Source organism: Schistocerca nitens, chromosome 5 (genome assembly GCF_023898315.1).
Source record: "Schistocerca nitens isolate TAMUIC-IGC-003100 chromosome 5, iqSchNite1.1, whole genome shotgun sequence".
NCBI classification, from domain to species: Eukaryota; Metazoa; Arthropoda; class Insecta; order Orthoptera; family Acrididae; genus Schistocerca; species Schistocerca nitens.
The window spans coordinates 267,545,733-267,567,424 of NC_064618.1; the positions used below are offsets into that span (position 1 = coordinate 267,545,733).

The following is a 21,692-nucleotide window of genomic DNA, read 5'->3' on the forward strand; positions in this document are numbered from 1 at the left end:
TTTCAAGAAAATTGTAATCCAGATCGCACAGATGCTGTGACCCCGGACTTACATTCGAGAGAAAGAGATCCCAGCACCTCAGTGAGAGCTTCTACTGTGCCACTCCACCTGCAATGATTCTGACATTTCCTTCGTTCCAACTTTGTACGACTGAATGTGAATTACGGTGAAGAGAATGTAATCGATGAGAACATTCACACCGACAACTAGCAGAGAGCAAAAAGAAATAACAGGTGATACACCTGGTTCTGCTAATGAATGTATTTTACGATTTGTGTATGGCAGTGCCATACAATATAGCTCTAAGCACTATGGGACTTAACATCTGAGGTCATCAGTCCCCTAGAACTTAGAACTACTAAAACCTAACTAGCCTAGGGTCATCACACGAAGCAGCGGTTAGGGTAATGAATAAAGTACCGTAGACAACTAGATCGTTACATAGGAAGTTCAAGGTCGAAATGGACACACATAGCTGTGGAAAGAGAGCGTCTGCGTGTTCTTCAAGTGAACTATTCCGGTATTTGGTTCTGGCCGTTTAGGGAAAATTCACAGTTGTTATATCTCGATGAAAGGAAGGGGATTTCAACCTTGCTCCTCACGCATGCAAGTCCAGTGTTAGCTTTCGATTTAGCTTTAGATGGATATTTCTTACTAAGAGCCGCTTCCTATCATAAAATCTTTCTAGTCGCCTCCACCAGGTAAACGTACTAATCATCGTGACACCTTCTACACTCCTGGAAATTGAAATAAGAACACCGTGAATTCATTGTCCCAGGAAGGGGAAACTTTATTGACACATTCCTGGGGTCAGATACATCACATGATCACACTGACAGAACCACAGGCACATAGACACAGGCAACAGAGCATGCACAATGTCGGCACTAGTACAGTGTATATCCACCTTTCGCAGCAATGCAGGCTGCTATTCTCCCATGGAGACGATCGTAGAGATGCTGGATGTAGTCCTGTGGAACGGCTTGCCATGCCATTTCCACCTGGCGCCTCAGTTGGACCAGCGTTCGTGCTGGACGTGCAGACCGCGTGAGACGACGCTTCATCCAGTCCCAAACATGCTCAATGGGGGACAGATCCGGAGATCTTGCTGGCCAGGGTAGTTGACTTACACCTTCTAGAGCACGTTGGGTGGCACGGGATACATGCGGAAGTGCATTGTCCTGTTGGAACAGCAAGTTCCCTTGCCGGTCTAGGAATGGTAGAACGATGGGTTCGATGACGGTTTGGATGTACCGTGCACTATTCAGTGTCCCCTCGACGATCACCAGTGGTGTACGGCCAGTGTAGGAGATCGCTCCCCACACCATGATGCCGGGTGTTGGCCCTGTGTGCCTCGGTCGTATGCAGTCCTGATTGTGGCGCTCACCTGCACGGCGCCAAACACGCATACGACCATCATTGGCACCAAGGCAGAAGCGACTCTCATCGCTGAAGACGACACGTCTCCATTCGTCCCTCCATTCACGCGTGTCGCGACACCACTGGAGGCGGGCTGCACGATGTTGGGGCGTGAGCGGAAGACGGCCTAACGGTGTGCGGGACCGTAGCCCAGCTTCATGGAAACGGTTGCGAATGGTCCTCGCCGATACCCCAGGAGCAACAGTGTCCCTAATTTTCTGGGAAGTGGCGGTGCGGTCCCCTACGGCACTGCGTAGGATCCTACGGTCTTGGCGTGCATCCGTGCGTCGCTGCGGTCCGGTCCCAGGTCGACGGGCACGTGCACCTTCCGCCGACCACTGGCGACAACATCGATGTACTGTGGAGACCTCACGCCCCACGTGTTGAGCAATTCGGCGGTACGTCCACCCGGCCTCCCGCATGCCCACTATACGCCCTCGCTCAAAGTCCGTCAACTGCACATACGGTTCACGTCCACGCTGTCGCGGCATGCTACCAGTGTTAAAGACTGCGATGGAGCTCCGTATGCCACGGCAAACTGGCTGACACTGACGGCGGCGGTGCACAAATGCTGCGCAGCTACCGCCATTCGACGGCCAACACCGCGGTTCCTGGTGTGTCCGCTGTGCCGTGCGTGTGATCATTGCTTGTACAGCCCTCTCGCAGTGTCCGGAGCAAGTATGGTGGGTCTGACACACCGGTGTCAATGTGTTCTTTTTTCCATTTCCAGGAGTGTATATTGTCCGTTTTCCTTGTGACTCGATGAAAAAGGAAAAATTCTAGTTTCTTCTATCCACTGGAGAGTTACAACACTATCAATCTGATTTCACCTTGCCTTAAGTAATAACATCTAACAGTAACATATTCGTTTCGCCCCAGTATTATCCGTTTACATTACATACGGAAAACTATAGCTACGTGATTTTCCCCTTTTCTCAAGTGAACTTTTGCAGTGTTTGTATAAGTCAGTTAATTGCTAATCGGGATTTCAGTAAGAAAACATCAGCAGAGGATCCACCCGTTTGTAAGCGAAAGCCATTTAACAGCAAAGTAATTAGAGGGTGTGATGAAAACCTTCTGGAGAACTCCCGAGCGCGTAAAGCAACAAGATAGATGCGGGACGTTCTGTTTAGAAATTTAATTACAGAATACACAGGAGTTTAATCTGTGTCGATCCGGAAAAAAAGGAAAAGTGGGCAGTGCTCTCCCCCAGGGAACGGTGAAATACCGCGCTGCCGCATCGCAGACGAATGAGCACTTATATTTTTTCCGCGCGAATTGGAATGCCGTTGTAATGATGTGCTTTCAGCGACTTCACTCCCCGCGGTTTAAATAAAACATCAGAAGCGACTGCCGCCGACAGGATTATGGGCGACGAATAACAAAAACCGGCGATTGAGAGAGAGAGAGAGCGAGAGCGAGAGAGAGAGTGGTTAAAGGGAGGAGGAGGAGGAGGTACAGAGAATTAGAGGGTCTTTTTTCCACTCTCTGAGAACGTGCTGTCAAATGTCTAATGCAGCGTCCCGTGTTTGAAATTCATCTCATTAAACTCTGTAATACAAATTCAATTCATACTCGGGTTGGAACACGTATTGAATGATTCATTATTCATGACAGAACAAGGACGAAAGTTGATGGGTGAGGATCCGAACCAGCCGGGACTGGGGATGACACGACCAGAGGGACAACAACAGCGTTAAATTTCTCATTGTCGTGGAATGACGGCAGAAGATAGGCATTACTGCAGCAGAACGAACCCTCCCTCCCCAGTCCCCCTTCCTCCTCTCTGACTCTCAGCTAACTACACACACGCACACACACAGACACACACACACACACACACACACACACACACACACACACAGACCGTTGAGCGCTCGCGCGCATGCACACGAACGTGCTATCGTTCGGCATTCCGTTAACTAACGAGGACATTGTCTGTGCCCGTTCGCTGCGAGCAGCGGGGCAGGACCTTTAAAAAAAAAAAGAAAAGCCGGTGCCCCGCGCAATATTTTGAACAATGGGCGACTCATTAGAGGTGGCCATCTAGAGGCCTTACCAGTTTTTGCGGCATTCTGAGGTCCCGCCTTTGAGCCCCGAGCGGGCCGGCGTCTTTTGTAGCCGGCCCGTTGCTAGAGAGGCGACCGCTCGTTACCGCAGCGGGGTCTTTCATAAAAATCGCCCCATCAGCGACTCGCCGTCGCGATACGTGACCGATGTCAACTGACCGAGTACTCTCTGCAGTATTCAAAACAGGTCTCAACGATTGGCGTGACTAGTATTTAACCAGCTTGAAGTGCGCATGACTCTTTGTGCAGCGTATATGGACGCACAGTAACAAGCGGGTTGCCAAGTCTTTTTCCCTTTGATGTACTGCACTGAAAAACTTATGCGAATATCGTTGTTTTTCAGCTGTGCTACCACATCAAATGGTTCAAATGGCTCTGAGCACTATGGGACTTAACTTCTGAGGTCATCAGTCCCCTAGAACTTAGAACTACTTAAACCTAACTAACCTAAGGACATCACACACATCCATGCCCAAGGCAGGATTCGAACCTGCGACCGTAACAGTCGCGCGGTTCCGGACTGAAGCGCCTAGAACCGCTCGGCCACCGCGGCCGGCTGCTACCACATCATGTCTGTTCATTTCTTATACAGCCGAATATGAAATTAGTGGGCTTCATAGACCGTGTTGCTTATCTTCAGAGTCATTTATGAATATCTCGACATATTAAGAGAAAAAAAACGAGATTTCATTCTAATTTCTATCAATTAATGTGGGTAATTAAGAAAAAAATTCTTAGACGTCTTGCTTAAGGAACATTAGTTGCATGTTGAAGAAATAATAAATATTACACTGGATAGCCGAAGAAACTCGTACACCTGCCTAATATCGTGTAGGCCCCCACTAGCACACAGAAGTGCCGCAACACATGGATGACCTTGTGATTGGTGCAGGAACAGTCACAATAGCAACACACGTGCACGATGTACCGAGGTTCATGCAAAAGTTTTGATGATGTGTGTGTGTAAATTAAAAGTTATGCACAACTGCAAGAAGAGCCTTCGCTACGTAATTGTTGCCACTGATCTATTACGTCGCTCCAATATCTTCTCCTCAAATACGTCTGAGCCATTTCAGACTATTAGAACCGTAAAGGACTTGCCAATGTCGTAGGATCATTTACTGCGCAATATATTGCGTGTGTAAAACTTAAACGTACTCGGACGTTACTTATTTACCCAAATCATTATTACCATGACCAAGATCCTTTCCCTTTCATACTGACAACTGAATGTCACGAATCACACACGTAATACACACTGAAGAGCCAAAGAAACTGGTACACCTCCCTAACACCGTGTAGGGCCCCCTCAAGGACGCAGAAGTGTGGCAACACGACGTGGCATGGACTCGACTATTGTCTGAAGTAGTGCTGGAGGGAACTGACACCATGAATCCTGCAGGGCTGTTCGTAAATCCGTAAGAGGGATGGAGATCTTCTCTGAACAGCACGTTACAAGGAATCCCAGATATGCTCAATCATGTTCACGTTTACGGACTTTGGTAGCTGGCAGAAGTGTTCAAACTCAGAAGAGTGTTCCTAGAGCCACACTGTAGCAATTCTGGACGTGTGGGGTACCGCATTGTCCTGCTGGAATTGTCCAAGTCTGTCGGAAGGCAGAATGGACATGAATCGATGCAGGTGATCAGACAGGATGTTTAGTGCGTGTCACCTGTCAGAGCCGTATCTAGACTTATCAGGGGTCGCATAGCGCTCCAACTGCACACGCGCTACACCATTACAGAGCGTTCACCAGATTGAATTAGTCACCTGTTGACATGCTGGGTCCATCGATTCAGGAGGTTGTCTCCATACTTGTACACGTCCATCCGCTCGATACTATTTGAAACGAGACTCGTCCACCCAGGCAACATGTGTCCAGCCATCAACAATCCAATGGCGGTGTTGACGGGCCCAGGCGAGGTGTAAAGCTTTGTGTCCTGTAGTCATCAAGGGTACACGAGTGGGCCTTCGGCTCTGAAATCCCGTACCAATGATGTTTCGTTGAATGTTTCAAATGGTTCAAATGGCTCTGAGCACTATGGAACTTAACTTCTGAGGTCATCAGTCCCCTAGAACTTACAACTACTTAAGCCTAACTAACCTAAGGACATTACACACATCCATGCCCGAGGCAGGATTCGAACCTGCGACCGCAGCGGTCTCGCGGCTCCAGACTGTAGCACCTAGAACCGCTCGGCCAATCCGGCCGGCGTTGAATGTTTCACACACTGACGCTTGTTGATGGCCCAGCATTGAAATCTGCAGCAATTTGCGGAAGGGTTGCACTTCTGTCACGTTGAACGATTCTCTTCAGTAGCCGTTGGTCCCCTTCTTGCAGGATCCTTTCCCGGCAGGAGCGACGTCGGAGATTTGATGTTTTGCCGGAGTCCCGATATTTATTGGTACACTCGTGAAATGGTCATATGGGAAAATCCCCACTCCATCGCTACTTCGGAGATGGTGTGTCCCATCGTTCGTGCGCCGACTATAACATGTTGAAACTCACTTAAATCTTGAAAACCTGCTATTGTAGCAGCAGGAACTGATCTAACAACTGTGCCAGGCACTTGTATTATATAGGCGTTGCCGAACGCAGCGCCGTATTCAGCCTGTTTACACATCTCCGTGTCTGAATATCCATGGATATACCAATTTCTTTATTTTTTAGCGCTTCAATACATTCTCAAATTTCGTATGATTGGGATGATCTTGAAACTCATTTGAAAGCTAAGCATCCATTAGACCGATGGATTTTTGTTCTTTACTACCAATATGTTAAATTGCGTGCTTATTCGCTGGCAGTTTTACTTCCCGTACGATGATGTACTGGAGGTGACATTAATTTCGGTGCTGTCATTATGCTTGTAATAACACACTTATACACAGACATCACTATTTTCGTATGATAACGTACTGACAGTCCTACAAGGATCTTAACTTACGCCAGTATATTTTATCAGTTTGTCTTTTTCATAATCTTATTCTACACTCGTTGATCTCCATGGTATATTTCTGAGAGTAATTTCAACGTGCTTTCGGTTATTGGCTGTTTAACCGCCGAGCGTTTATCGGCGCATGCCCCTCTGGAGTTGTTTTCCTGCACTCTCCCTCATTCGGAGTGTAGCTACTGAGTTTTTGTCACAGATGCGCCAAGCCCTTGATTCTAGGTGGCCTTAATTCTTACATGTGGACATACAGACCGTTGCCAATAAATTTTATGTGGAGACAGCTTTCACGGAGTGAACTGCTAATGTGAACTTGTAAGTTCTACTTGTCCTATGTTGATATCTACAATGTTGTTTGTGACACTCCTACACTCTTTGTAGAGAGTAGCTTTTGTTAGACACGTAATATAGTCCCATGGAGTTATCGCATTGCTTGCAGGCCTGTCCTTCTGAAGGAGACGGGTTTAGATCAGTCGAAACCGTGGTTGGCTGTTTTTCATTCCTGTTGTTCTGTAACAGTTGCTGTAGTGCAGCATTGATCAAAATATTGAAGATCCATTAGGACTGAATGATTTACCAATTACCATACGAGAAACCTTCACTTTCTCTTTCATGTACGCACTTCTAGTGAACCTGTATTTTCCATTTTCCAATACCCTGCACCACGGTTCCAAAAGAAAAGATTTGTCTGCATAAAAATTGTTACTATAGTTCGCAAAATGGTTTGTCAGTATTCTTCTTCTCGAAAAAACTACCACCGATCACAGCCTGCCCTTACGGTGATAAACTTTTTGTTGGTGAGAATACGTCAGATAGCTCAGGTCCGTTAAGGGTCTCACAAGTCGAACTGGAGAATACCGTGGACTGGCGGTTCCTCTGCATACTTGTCTACACTATTATTGTACCTTAAACTGCTTAACGGTCGTCTGGCATTGCTTTCATCAGTCTCCAAAGCTCTCTGTTTCTAGCAGGGTTCAATCGCTTCGCCACTGTAGCGATTCATTCCTCTGCTGCAGTTATACCTTCTACATCCTACTAGCAGCATCTAGTCAAGAAGATCATTCCACTCATAGAAATAGCAAATTTGGAAATTTGTGGTACGTTTCTATGGGACCAAACTGCTGAGGTCATCGGTCCCTACTTAATCTAACTTAAATTAACTTACAATAAGGACAACACACATACCCATGCCCAAGGGAGGACTCGAACCTCCGACGGAGGGAGCCGCGCGAACCGTGGCAAGGTGCCCCAGACCGCACGGCCACACAACACCGCTGGAAACAGTATCTTCAGGTGTAAGAAGCAGGATTTAGCCTCCCTACAACATTCGCTATAAAAGTAATCGACCGTGACCAAATATAACTAATTATCGGGTAAGGCATAATTTCAGAAGAATAGAACCGAAAGCGTACAGCTGATGATTATTAAGAGCCACAGACATATTGTCCTGACAATGAACCGATGCAAATATGTGTAATTGTAAAGGTTAATTTTGATTATTTAGCCGAATTTGCTACCAGTTATGAAGCTACACTTTAGTGGAAACCTAATTATTAACTGCAATAACACAGCTGCCCTAAAGTGAACAATAATTCTGATGTTAATTAGCTCTGAATGAATTTGAACTTACTGAGCAATTAATGATATGTACGTGGGTGAAAACAGTTACCACAAATGCGGGAGCTCAGATGAATTTTGCAAGCTATCACAAAATGTTTGACGGTCAATTACTGTTACATTCAACAGTTTCGAATCACTTCAAATCCAAATTGACTGATTTATTGCCTCAAGTGATACGGTAACGATTAAGAAGCCCAACGTCATAACACTGTTCACTATGACCATGTTTCTTGCAAATAATCAATACTCACTATCCCAAAAAATAATAATTACATTTAAATGACAAGTTCTTTTTTAAAAATTGAAATTATTGCACTTGACTTCATCATTGTACGAGAAACATTCAACTCTTACTTTCCGCTGCATTCAATCCTTTTCTATTAAAGCCCTTCCTCTCCTTATACACTGAAGCGCCAAAGAGACTGGTGTAGGCATCCGTATTCAAATACAGACATATGTCAACAGGCAGAATAGGGCGCTGCTTTCGACAACGCTAGATATGAGAAGTGTCTGGAGCAGTTGTTAGATCGGTTACTGCTGCTAAAACGGCAGGTTATCAAGATTTAAGTGAGTTTAAAAATGGTTCAAATGGTTCTGAGTACTGTGGGACTTAACATCTGAGGTCATCAGTCCCATAGAACTTAGAACTACTTAAATCTAACTAACTAGGTTTAGGTAGTTCTACGTTCTAGGGGACTGATGACTTCAGATGTTAAGTCCCATAGTGCTCAGAGCCATTTTGAACCTAACTAACCTAAGGACATCACACACATCCATGCCCGATGCAGCATTCGAATTTGCGACCGTAGCGGTCGCGCGGTTCCAAACTGAAGCGCCTAGAACCACTCGGCCGCACCGGCCGGCTTTAAGTGAGTTTGAACGTGGTGTTGTAGTCGGCGCAAGAGCTATCGGACACAGCATCTGCGAAGTAGAGGTGAAGTGGGGATTTTCAAGTGCGACCAGTTCAGGAGTGGACAGTGAATATCTGAAATCCAATAAAACATCAAATCTCCAACATCGCTGCGGGCGGAAAGAGATCCTGCAAGAACGGGACCAACGACGACCGAAGAGGATCGTTCAACGTGACAGAAGTGGAACCCTTCCGCAAATTGCCGCAGATTTCAATGCTGGGCCATCAAAAAGTGTCAACATGCGAACCATTCAACGAAACATAATCAATATGGACTTTCAGAGCCGAAGGCCCATTCGTGTGCTCATTATAACTACAAGACACAAGACTTCGCGGCTCGCCTTGGCCCGGTAACACCGACGTTGGTGACTGGAAGAATGTTGCCTCGTCGGACGAGTCTCGTTCCAAATTGTATCGAGCAGATGGGCGTGTAGAGATATGCAGACAACCTCATGAATCTATGGATCCTGCATGTCGGCAGGGGACTGTTCAAGCCGATGGAGGCTCTGTAATGGTGTGGGGCGTGTGCAGTTGGAGTGATATGGGACCCCTGATACGTCCAGATACGATTCTGACAGGTGACACGTACGTAACCACTCTGTCTGATCACTTGTATCCTTTCATGGCCATTGTGCATTCCGACGGACTTTGACAATTCCAGCAGGATAATGTGACACCCCACACGTCCCACAACTGCTACAGAATGGCTCCAGGAATACTCTTCTGAGTTTAAACACTTCCGCTGCCCACCAAACTCCCCAGACATATTTGGGATTCCTTGCAACGTGCTGTTCAGAGGAGGACTCCACCCATTCACACTCTTACGGCTTTATGGACAGCCCTGCGGGATTCATGGTGTCAGTTCCCTCCAGCACTACTTCAGACATTAGTCGAGTCCATGCCACGTCGTGTTGCGGCACTTCTGCGTGCTCGAGGGGGCCCTTCAGGTTATTAGGCAGGTGTACCAGTTTCTTTGGCTCATCAGCGTATATTACTTGTATGATTCGTAACATTCAGTTGTCAGTATGAAAGGGAGAGGATCTTGCTCATGGTAATAATGACGTGGGTAAATAATTAACGTCCGAGTACGTTTAAGCTTTACACACGCAACACATTGTGCAATAAATGATCCTACCACATTGTCAAGTCCTTTACAGTTCTAATCGTCTGAAATGGTGCAGTCTTATTTGAGGAGAAGATACTGGAGCGACGTAATAGTTCAGTGGCAACAATTACGAAGTGAAGCCTCGTCTTCCAATTGTGGATAACTTATATTATACACACATCATCGAAACTTTTGCATGAACGTCGGTATGTCGTGGAGGTATGTTACCATTGTGACTGTTCCTGTACCAATCATAAGATCACCCATTTTGTTCTTCGTAAACATATACACAGTTACCACGAGCGCTTTATAAGGGAAATAATGGCGCATTCTAATGAACTGCAGTATTTCAGTTGAAAGCAAAGCAGCAGCAGGTGAAGTGAACAATAATCATACCACTGAGGACAATCACGACCTATGATCAGATCCGCTTTGTCAAAAACAAAAAAAAAAATGGTTCAAATGGCTCTGAGCACTATGGGACTTAACATCTATGGTCATCAGTCCCCTATAACTTAGAACTACTTAAACCTAACTAACCTAAGGACATCACACAACACCCAGTCATCACGAGGCAGAGAAAATCCCTGACCCCGCCGGGAATCGAACCCGGGAACCCGGGCGCGGGAAGCGAGAACGCTACCGCACGACCACGAGCTGCGGACCCGCATTGTCAACCAGGGAAATTGCTCGACGTATGCACCAGGGTCATAATGATGTGGTACGGACATGGAATCGACTCCAATTGACACATAGTGTTGCGGATTTACACCGCACAGGCCATCCACGTTTGTCACGCTCACAGGATTATCGATACACTGAGTCAAAAGAACATACCTTCTCTGCTCCAGAACTGAATCCGGCGTTCGAAGAGCTTACAGTAATTTTAGTATACGATTTCCTGATGCGAATCTCCATTTTCGACGACCGTAGCGAGCACAATGTTGCACACCAAACACCACTGGCTCCGTTACAGATAGGCCACAGATCATGCGGAACGGCAGCCCCAAATCGGCGTCTGGTGTTGTTTGCGGACGAAACTCGGATCTGTTTGTACACTCATAATCACAGAAAACCTGTTTGGACAAAACCCGATAATAATGAACGCCTCCAACACTGTGTCCCATATCCACAACAATGTGATGATGGTGTATGTTCTGGGGTGGAGGTTCATGGGGCCAGCATACACCTCTCGTGTTTGTTGTTTGGCACAACCTCTCTGCTCTGTGTTACACGGGCGATATTCTACAACCAATAGTCAAATTTTGGTGACAATTTCGTATTGATGGATGACAGCTTGCTTGCTCATCATGCTGTTCTCATGAAGACCGTACAGTGTGCATGGCTGCACAAGTTGGGATGTCAACAACGGTGACACTGTTAGGTGACCCCATTTACCACGGCAACGGCGTACCACATCATATAGGAAGAATCGGTTTGTAATTGTCCTTAGGCCAAGAACCGCTCAAAACGCAAAATAACATCGGTTTCTAATTGTCGTCAGAGTGACGGCATGAATTCCTCTTCTAAATTTACTGTGGTGTTTCTGACTGTCTGGGAGGAGACTGAGCAGTGAAACGTGTTACTTTTACACATAAACAAGAACGATCTATTACACTACTACACATTAAATCACAGTTTATATGTAATTCATGTCACACAGTCTGATACGGAACCTAGATCCTCTTTCTTTTATATACTGTATATGATAAGATACTGTCATCCCCCTTCCCTTCTGTGTGAGAGGATGAATGAGCAAATATATTTCTAGTTGCATGCTGGATGGTAGCATACAAGCCTGTCTGCTAGAGAACAGTAGGACCAACGTCGGAACAGGTAGCTACGCTTTCTAAAAGCAAAGAGGTTTCTATCCTTAGTATGGTCCTGTCCGTCCCTTGTCATGTTGGTATAGGAAGCTGCCTCTCTCGTCACTTCCGTTTCGTATACGGAAGCACCCTTGGTAGGAGCCCAGGTCAGTCTGTCTGCGGCGAGCGTCTGAAGTGGTAAGATCTCCGGCTAAGCGCGTGTCTGCTAAGTCTGTTGGACAATGGCACAAAGAAGAGCCATTAAGTGTCATCCTTGCCCAGGAATATCAACCTGGCGTGTCAAACGAGGATACCGCACGAATTTGAAAACACAAACATGGAACCAAATCGAGATGTACGTGACACGGGCCACCAAGAGAAACTTCATGAGAGGGCAGAGACGGCGGGATTGCAAGCAACAGATGGACAAAAATCCCTACTGACAGCTGCGGCGACGAACCCCTCCACCCCCACCCTTCCCTTATATTGTGCCTCAGAACAGTGGAACTGCTGAGTGTGTCAGTGAACAGGGATTATACGGATCTTAGTCCAATGCATATACGTGTGTTTCTGTCAGAGAAACTCTGACTCGCGTGTTTTGCAGGGGTCGATTTATTGGTGTTTATTAGACTGACTCTTGTATTTTGCAGGTGTTCTATTTATTGTTTCCTTTTTTAGACTTTGACTCTTGTATTTTGCAGGTGTTTTATTTATTGTTTTTTTTTAGATGTTGGCTATTGTACTTTCAGAGCTGTTTTATTTCTCAATGTTTGTTTTTGTGTGTTGTATTAGATTTGTGATAATTTGTTTCGTAAATTCATTCCTGTGGCATTGCTTTGGTTATCAGACAGCTATTCATGCTCATTGGACTGTGATCGATTAGCCTTTGCATGGGGCATATTTACAGTTGTGAACTCCATAAGGGTACCAATCACATAATTAATTGTAGTTTCAGTATAATGACACAGTGATCATTGTTTGCTAACTAACTGAAATATAGTAGATTGATTAAATTAGTGCCACAAAGTTATTTTAATTCTACAAATTATTAGTTTTATAAGATATAGAATTATTTTGCGATAATCACCTTATAAAACATCTTTTTTCTATCTTTTTTTTTTTTTGCCTTTGCGGATTGTGCATTGCAATGTTCTGCTTTATAATACTGATATTATTTTCGTGTTTTTTTTTAATTGCTGTGGCACCTTTGCTATTTTCATAAATTTTACTTGTTAATAAACAGTCATAAATTTTCCTGTGATCAGTTGGCTCTTGCAATGAGCAAATACTAGTGAACTCCATAAGGGTAACAACCAGAAATTGTTTTCATATTAATGAGATAGGAACCATTGTTTTTACTTGCTAACCGAATTAGGTCTACACTATCTTTTAAATAGGTGTCACAGATTGCTTTTTTCTCTTTGCAATTGGTAGATTCTAAAGATGTGTTGAAATTATTGTGTTTTACCAAGTAGCTGGTGACCTTTTGCCTTTTCTTTACAGTTTTGGTTTAAGTTAGGTGCGAGAAGCCGGCTTGGGTATGTCCTAGCATGGCCAGAAAATTCCCTGCACAGTCTTTTCCCGGAGCGTTGGGGTTATGAAAGGTCTGTGTTGGATTCCTTTCATGTTAATTTCTTAAATCTGTTGTCATTTACGGCATAAATACCTCTTCTAAATTTACTGTGGTGTTTCTGACTATCTGGGAGGAGACTGAGCAGTGCAACGTGTTACTTTTACACGTAAACAAGAACGATTTGTCACACTACTATACGTTAAAACACAGTTTATATGTAATTCATGTCACACAGTCTCATACGGAACCTACATCCACTTTCTTTTATATACAGTATATGATAAGATGCTGTCATCCCCCTTCCCTTCTGTGTGAGAGGATGAATGAGCAAATGTATTTCTAGTTGCATGCTGGATGGTAGCATACAAGCCTGTCTGCTAGAGAACAGTAGGACCAACGTCGGAACAGGTAGCTACACTTTCTAAAAGCAAAGAGGTTTCTATCCTTAGTATGGTCCTGTTCGTCCCTTGTCGCACCCTTGGTAGGAGCCCAGGTCAGTCTGTCTGCGGCGAGCGTCTGAAGTGGTAAGATCTCCGGGTAAGCGCGTGTCTGTTAAGTCTGTAGGACAATGGATTTCGTAAGTTCAGCCTAACTGAAAATTTAATCACCTTTATTTCAGGATTATCTCTAAAATATCTAATGTTATCTTAAAATGCAACGCAGTGTAATTCGAGTGTGAAGTTCAGAATCTCTTCCGGTAGCTGTTTTGTCACTACTTTGTGAGTAAAGTGGAACCACGTGTTGATCAGTAACTCTAACTAAGATCATCAATCCTAAATGCCAATGTGCGTGAGATTATAACGTCTCGTCTTGACAATATTTTTCAATATAGCATCCTTTCTTTATGTTCAACCCACGTGGGGTGTACTTTGTGAGACCAGTACCACGTGCTTATACAATTGTTTGGCCCATCAGGTTAATAGTAAGACGATAGTAACCATTTCGAGGTTTTTCTTTTGTAAATTGCGTTTCGATGTAATTTATTTTAATTATCAAAATTATTGTGGTGTTACACTCTTTGTGTAAACCAAGTTGACCACGTGAAGCATGTGGTGTAAGCATCAAAATAGCCCTCAGCTATTCTTTTCGGGAAGATTTCACGCCCGCATCTCGTGGTCGTGCGGTAGCGTTCTCGCTTCCCACGCCCGGGTTCCCGGGTTCGATTCCCGGCGGGGTCAGGGATTTTCTCTGCCTCGTGATGGCTGGGTGTTGTGTGCTGTCCTTAGGTTAGTTAGGTTTAAGTAGTTCTAAGTTCTAGGGGACTGATGACCATAGATGTTAAGTCCCATAGGGCTCAGAGCCATTTGAACCATTTGAAGATTTCACAGAGAGTTAGTACGAATTTAGTATACCAGTGTGTGGTAAATTCATGACGGACAGGATTGCGCTACGAACGTAACTTCTTTGGGTTAAATTTGAATCGGTTGGTTGTGGTTAATTTCCTCTTGCATATGTTTCAACGTTGTTCGTGTGTTATTTTATGAATGCAGTGTTGTATGTAGTCCCAATCTTGGCTCCCTATTTGATGTGTTCCGTAAGATTACAAACTCACATTTTCACAATCCTAAATAAGGCACCAGCTTATTTATGACTCGAGTTTAATATGCTGAGATTTCAATGATCAATGTTAAAATAAATTTCCAAATATAAACTGATTTATTTCTTTTTATTTAAATTCTCTTATATATCACCGGTTATCATATGACTATTAAAAGATTATAATTAATGTTAGTCTGGTTGGGAATTTGTTAAGCTAGCCTGGATACCTGGTGAAACAGTTGCTCAGTAATGCAACGTTAACTTCCCCAGACAGCTCACAGCTTTTAACCCACTTTTATGGTCTTCAACATCAGCACCGCTTGCAGAACGAATTAATGTAACAACATTACAGCGTTGACGCGATAAAGACTCTCATAGCATTTACCAGTGACGGTTTTATTTGCAGCTGGTTGAAGATCAAATTCTGACAGGAATGAAAGTGACATACCGCATATATGGGAAACTTGTTGTAAATCTTAATAGGCTACAACACCAAATCAAAACTAGCAGGAACATCGGACATGGAGCAGCAAAATGTTGAGGACAATGACATAAGTTAAAAGAGGAAGAATTACAGAAAATTCTTAATGCATTCACGGAGCCACATTGTATGTTGCAGCGTAACCTAAGTGCAACTACATTCAGATGCTAAATAATAGTGCACACATAGAAACTAGCCTAGCTTAACATCAGCGGCCTTCGCACTCTGTCTTCAGGCCACGAGTGGCCTACAGGGACCATCCGACCGCCGTGTCATCCTCCGTGGAGGATGCAGATAGGAGGGGCGTTGGGTCAGCACACCGCTCTCCCGGTCGTTATGATGGTATTCTTGACGGAAGCCGCTACTATTCGGTCGAGTAGCTCCTCAATTGGCGTCTCGAGGCTGAGTGCACCCCGAAAAATGGCAACAGCGCATGGTGGCCTGGATGGTCACCCATCCAAGTGCCGACCACGCCCGACAGCGCTTAACTTCGGTGATCTCACGGGAACCGGTGTAACCACTGTGGTAACGCCGTTGCCCCCCCCCCCCTCCACCACAGCCTTCGCAGATGTACATTTTACTCTGAGTTGAACTACACTTTCTCTCATGTTGGAAGTGAGAACAGGGGTTTCAGAGACAGCCTTCACCAACAAATACAGTGTGAATGACACATTGTTCACTTGAGTTCGTATCAGATCCTAATGCACGTTTCAGCAAGTAACAAATGATGATAACCATTTTCAGTGGTGCTTGACACTAATTTTTTAAACAGTGGCTGCATCCTCTCTTCAGTTGATGGTCTCTTGCACGTAAACGACTTTAAAAAGAAAACTACAAGACACTTTCCCCTTCGGGTTTGATCACTTGTCGAAAAACATAAACGTTGTGGGCAACACAATACGTGTATTTGTTATTACTCTAACATACCTCAATCTTGAAAATTTACATTATTTTATTTTGATATGTATTTTCTCTGGTTACGCAGTACACTACTTGCGATGAACATTTGTTTCAAGCATACAGACAATATTAGAAAGAACTTCAAGCAGAAGATGCACGTTTGGTCCTCAAAATACCAGAAAGGAATAACATCCAAATAACTGAACCACACACACCTACACCGGGAGAGCGGTGTGCTGACCTTACGCCCCTCCTATCTGCATCCTCCACGGAGGATGACACGGCGGTCGGATGGTCCCTGTAGGCCACTCGTGGCCTGAAGACGGAGTGCGAAGGCCGCTGATGTTAAGCTAGGCTAGTTTCTATGTGTGCACTATTATTTAGCATCTGAATGTAGTTGCACTTAGGTTACGCTGCAACATACAATGTGGCTCCGTGGATGCATTAAGAATTTTCTGTAATTCTTCCTCTTTTAATTTATGTCATTGTCATCAACATTTTGCTGCTCCATGGCCGATGTTCCTGCTAGTTTTGATTTGGTGTTGTAGCCTATTAAGATTTACAACAAGTTTCCCATATATGCGGTATGTCACTTTCATTTCGTTCTATAAGTGCTTGAAAGAAATCTGTGAGGAACAGTGACACTGCTTTTAGAAATTTAAAATTTGTGACATAAATGACAAAGTTGGAACGTACAAGGAAGGTGATTCAGTTATTGACAAACAAAGAATATACGAAAGAAATGACAGAGGTGAGAGGCTGGTTCAGCTTGCACAATACATGAAAACACCAATTATGAATACGTTCTTCAAGAATCATCCTAGTTGCCAAAGTACTTGGAGGGGTCCTACCTTTAAAGTGAAAACTGAAGTAGACTTCATTTTTACCGAGACTCCTCCGTGCTGAACATATTGAATACTAACAGTGATCATTCGTCAATAAGACCAAGATTTGAATTGAATACAAGAGATGAAAGACTGAAACTAATTAAAGGAAAAAGAAAATTTTTAATTTCAAAAATCTCGAAGAAAGGAAAGTGTAATTTTAAGAAAGACTTAAAAGACAACTGAAAAAAATGTGTAGCAGCTGCAGTAAGAAAGTTGCTAATCACAACAGCTGGAGAAGTGGGCTGCTTGTGTAAATCTTGAAACATACCAAAGAATCTGAGAGATAAGACGATAATTTTGATGGACAACAGAAAAAAAAGAAGAAGAAACAGACAAAAATAAGACAGAATATACGGAACTGTGCATGAAAGATGACATCAAGAAGTATGAAGAAGTTCGCTCAAAGTCAGTCTTGAAAGGAATCTAGTTCAAAAATAGCCACATAGAAGTTTATGATTGGAAAGAATCAGCTACTAGCGTTACGCACAGACCAAGGCCGAATTACAGACAACAAAGAAGTACTCGATATATTAAGAATTTGTATAGTAATCTTTACAGTAAAGTCAATAATGATATCTTAACCCTAGACGAAATGGATTGCTTTGTTTCCCGAATCCCAGAATTACTCCCCTCAGAAGTCAAACTTGCTATAGACAGCATGAAAAAAGAAACCGCTCCAGGTAACGATGACCTTTAAAGTCGATATTTTAAAGCTGACGGATGACGAATCTGTAAAGCACTTAGCTAAAATACACTATGTGATCAAAAATATCCGGACACCTGGCTGAAAATAACTTACAAGTTCATAACGCCCTCCATCGGTAATGCTGGAATTCAATATGGTGTTGGCCCACCCTTAGCCCTGATGAAAGCTTCCACTCTCACAGGCATACGTTCAATTAGGTGCTGGAAGGTTTCTTGGGAAATGGCAGCCCATTCTTCACGGAGTGCTGCACTGAGGAGACGTATCGGATCGGTCGGTGAGGCCTGGCACGAAGTCGATGTTCCAAAACATCCCAAATGTATTCTATAGGATTAATGTCAGGACTCTGTGCAGGCCAAGCCATTACTGGACTGTTATTGTCGTGTAACCACTCCGCCACAGGCCGTGCATTATGAAGAGATACCAGATCGCTGAAAGATGCAATCGCCATCCCTGAACTGCTCTTCAACTGTGGAAAGCTAGAAAGTGCTTATAACGTCAATATAGGCCTGAGTTGTGATATAGTGCCACTCAATACAACTAGGGGTGCAAGCCCCCTCCATGAAAAACACGACCACACCATAACACCACCGCCTCCGAATTTTACTATTGGCACTACACACGCTGGCAGATGGCGTTCACTGGGCATTCGCCATACCCACACCCTGCCATCGGATCGCCACATTGTGTACCTTGATTCGTCACTCCACACAACTTTTTCCCACTGTTCAATCTTTCAATGTTGACGCTCTTTACACCAAGCGAGGTGTTGTTTGGCATTTACCGGCGTGATGTGTGGCTTATGAGCAGCCGCTCGACCATGAAATCCAAGTCTTCTCACCTCCCGCCTAACTGTCATAGTACTTGCAGTGGATCCTGAGGCAGTATGGAATTCCTGCGTGATAGTATGGATAGATGTCTGCCTATTACACATTACGACCCTCTTCAACTGTCGGCGGTCTCTGTCAGTCAACAGACGAGGTCGGCCTGTACGCTTTTGTGCTGCACGTGACCCTTCAGGTTTCCACTTCACAATCACATCGGAAACAGTGGACCGAGGGACTTTTAGGAGTGTGGAAATCTCGCTTACATACGTATGACACAAGTGACACTCAATCACCTGACCACGTTCGAAGTCCGTGAGTTCCGCGGAGCGCCCCATTCTGCTCTCTCACGATGTCATGACTACTGAGGTCACTGATATGGAGTACCTGGCAGTAGGTGGCAGCACAACGCACCTAATATGAAAAACGAATGTTTTTGGGGGTGTCCGGATATTTTTGATCACAAGGTGTATTTTTACCCCTCCCGCCGGAGTTTCGAGTCCTCCCTCGGGCATGGGTGGGCGTGTTATTCTTAGCGTAAGTTAGTTTAAGTTAGTTAAGCAGTGTGTAAGTCTAGCGACCGTTGACCTCAGCAGTCTGGTCCCTTAGGAAATCACACACATTTTTTAAAAATATTTTCAAATTGTTTGCACAGCGCAAAATTACCAAGAGACTGTAATAAAGCGAAAATAATCGTAATACACAAGAGAGGTAGTACTAAAGATATAAAAAACTATCATACTATCTGCCTCCTGTCTACATTGTACAAAGGTTTGACTAGAATTCGGCTACCAGATTGAGCACTACACTTGACCTGGCCTAACCCATTGAGCAATCTGGGCTCCGTGCAGAGTTTAGTACAATCGACCACATCCTGATTCTAAGCAAAACAATTTGTAGAACAAATGCGTACCATTACCTATTTGCTCGCCTTCATAAATTCTGAAAAGGCACTCGATTCGATCAGTCACACATTTGTGTTTGAGGCTTTAACAGTGCAAGGAACAGCACAGTCCAATATTAATGTTTTATACAACATATACAAACCCTCCACAGCGTTTGTGAATGTATTTGAAGAAACCAATGAGTTTCTCATCGAAAATAAAGTAAAACAACGTAACCGTATATCTCCAAAACTATTTGCAGCAGTCTTCAAAAATGCGAAGTCTAAATTAGATTGGAAAACAAAGAGAATCCAGATCTGGAAAAGAGATTCAATAACCTGAGGTTACTGATAATATAGTACTGTTTGTAAATAGTATAGAAGAACTTCAAATACTGGTTAGTGAACTTGCTTCAGTCTGTTCTGAAGTTGGCCTAAAATGGCTGTGATGGTACAAAATCATGATGAATTATGGACACCGGAAGAAAATATATCTGTCAAAAAGAAGGCAGCTTCAAATGGTCATAGAATACATCTGTAGGGTCAACTCTTAAATATGAAAAGAAACCTAAAAATGGAAATATTTCGACGTGTTAAACAAGGCTGGTAGGCTAATGGAAAATACTCTCCTTTTTTGAAATATAAGATATCGGCCGAGTATTTGACCAATGTAAACTGCCAGGTATGTGAACTCATTGTCAGAAAACTAATAGTAGCTCAAAAAGGAATGGAAAGATCAATGTTGGGCTGCACAAAGGAAGACAGATCGAAAGCAATTGATATCAGGCAGACGTCAAAGGTCAGTGACATACCTTGAAACGACAGTGCACCGGTCATGTCGCTCGACGAAAACATGCCAGATAGTCAAAGCATGTAATAGCCCGAAGCCCAATTCACCAAAAAAGACCAGGAGAAAGACCACCGGACATTGGGACAGAAACTTAAAAAATACAGCTGGCGTGAACTGGCAAGAGATCTTATATTGCACGCCGACTCAAAGATGCCACATCAGCAAGTGATCGAATTGGTTGATGATGATGATGATGATGATGATGATGATGATAAAGGCACTAACTGAATTCGAGATCGTTAACCACAGCTGTCATTGTTGTGTCCCTGTATTCGTATAACGACAGCAACGCTGACTCTAATGGAAACATTAATGCAATAATGTGGAAGTGCACCACTAGTTCAGTTTTAAACTTAGGCAAGGAGAACGAAAAACGTAACATATGTCCCTGAATGCATAAACGTATCTTTGATTGGAAATCACTTTAACCCCACAGACAAGTACATCGTAACTAAAGCACTGTTTCCCTAAATTAAAGAAGTAATTTTCGATACAAGAAAATAGTATTCCTGATTTTTTTATGAGCCTAAGAAGTTCTGTCTTACGAGGTGCATTCAAGTTCTAAGGCCTCCGATTTTTTTTCTAATTAACTACTCACCCGAAATCGATGAAACTGGCGTTACTTCTCGACGTAATCGCCCTGCAGACGTACACATTTTTCACAACGCTGACGCCATGATTCCATGGCAGCGGCGAAGGCTTCTTTAGGAGTCTGTTTTGACCACTGGAAAATCGCTGAGGCAATAGCAGCACAGCTGGTGAATGTGCGGCCACGGAGAGTGTCTTTCATTGTTGGAAAAGCCAAAAGTCACTAGGAGCCAGGTCAGGTGAGTAGGGAGCATGGGGAATCACTTCAAAGTTGTTATCACGAAGAAACTGTTGCGTAACGTTAGCTCGATGTGCGGGTGCGTTGTCTTGGTGAAACAGCACACGCGCAGCCCTTCCCGGACGTTTTTGTTGCAGTGCAGGAAGGAATTTGTTCTTCAAAACATTTTCGTTGGATGCATCTGTTACCGTAGTGCCCTTTGGGTAAGGATTATGCCCTCGCTGTCCCAGAACATGGACACCACCATTTTTTCAGCACTGGCGGTTACCCGAAATTTTTTTGGTGGCGGTGAATCTGTGTGCTTCCATTGAGATGACTGGCGCTTTGTTTCTGAATTGAAACATGGCATC

General features: G+C 44.1%; 1 pseudogene; it reads right to left on the reverse strand.

The window, feature by feature from the left end:
• Positions 1–15,890: 15,890 nt before the first annotated feature.
• On the reverse strand, positions 15,891–16,008 carry LOC126261015 (5S ribosomal RNA; annotated as a pseudogene).
• Positions 16,009–21,692: the final 5,684 nt, after the last annotated feature.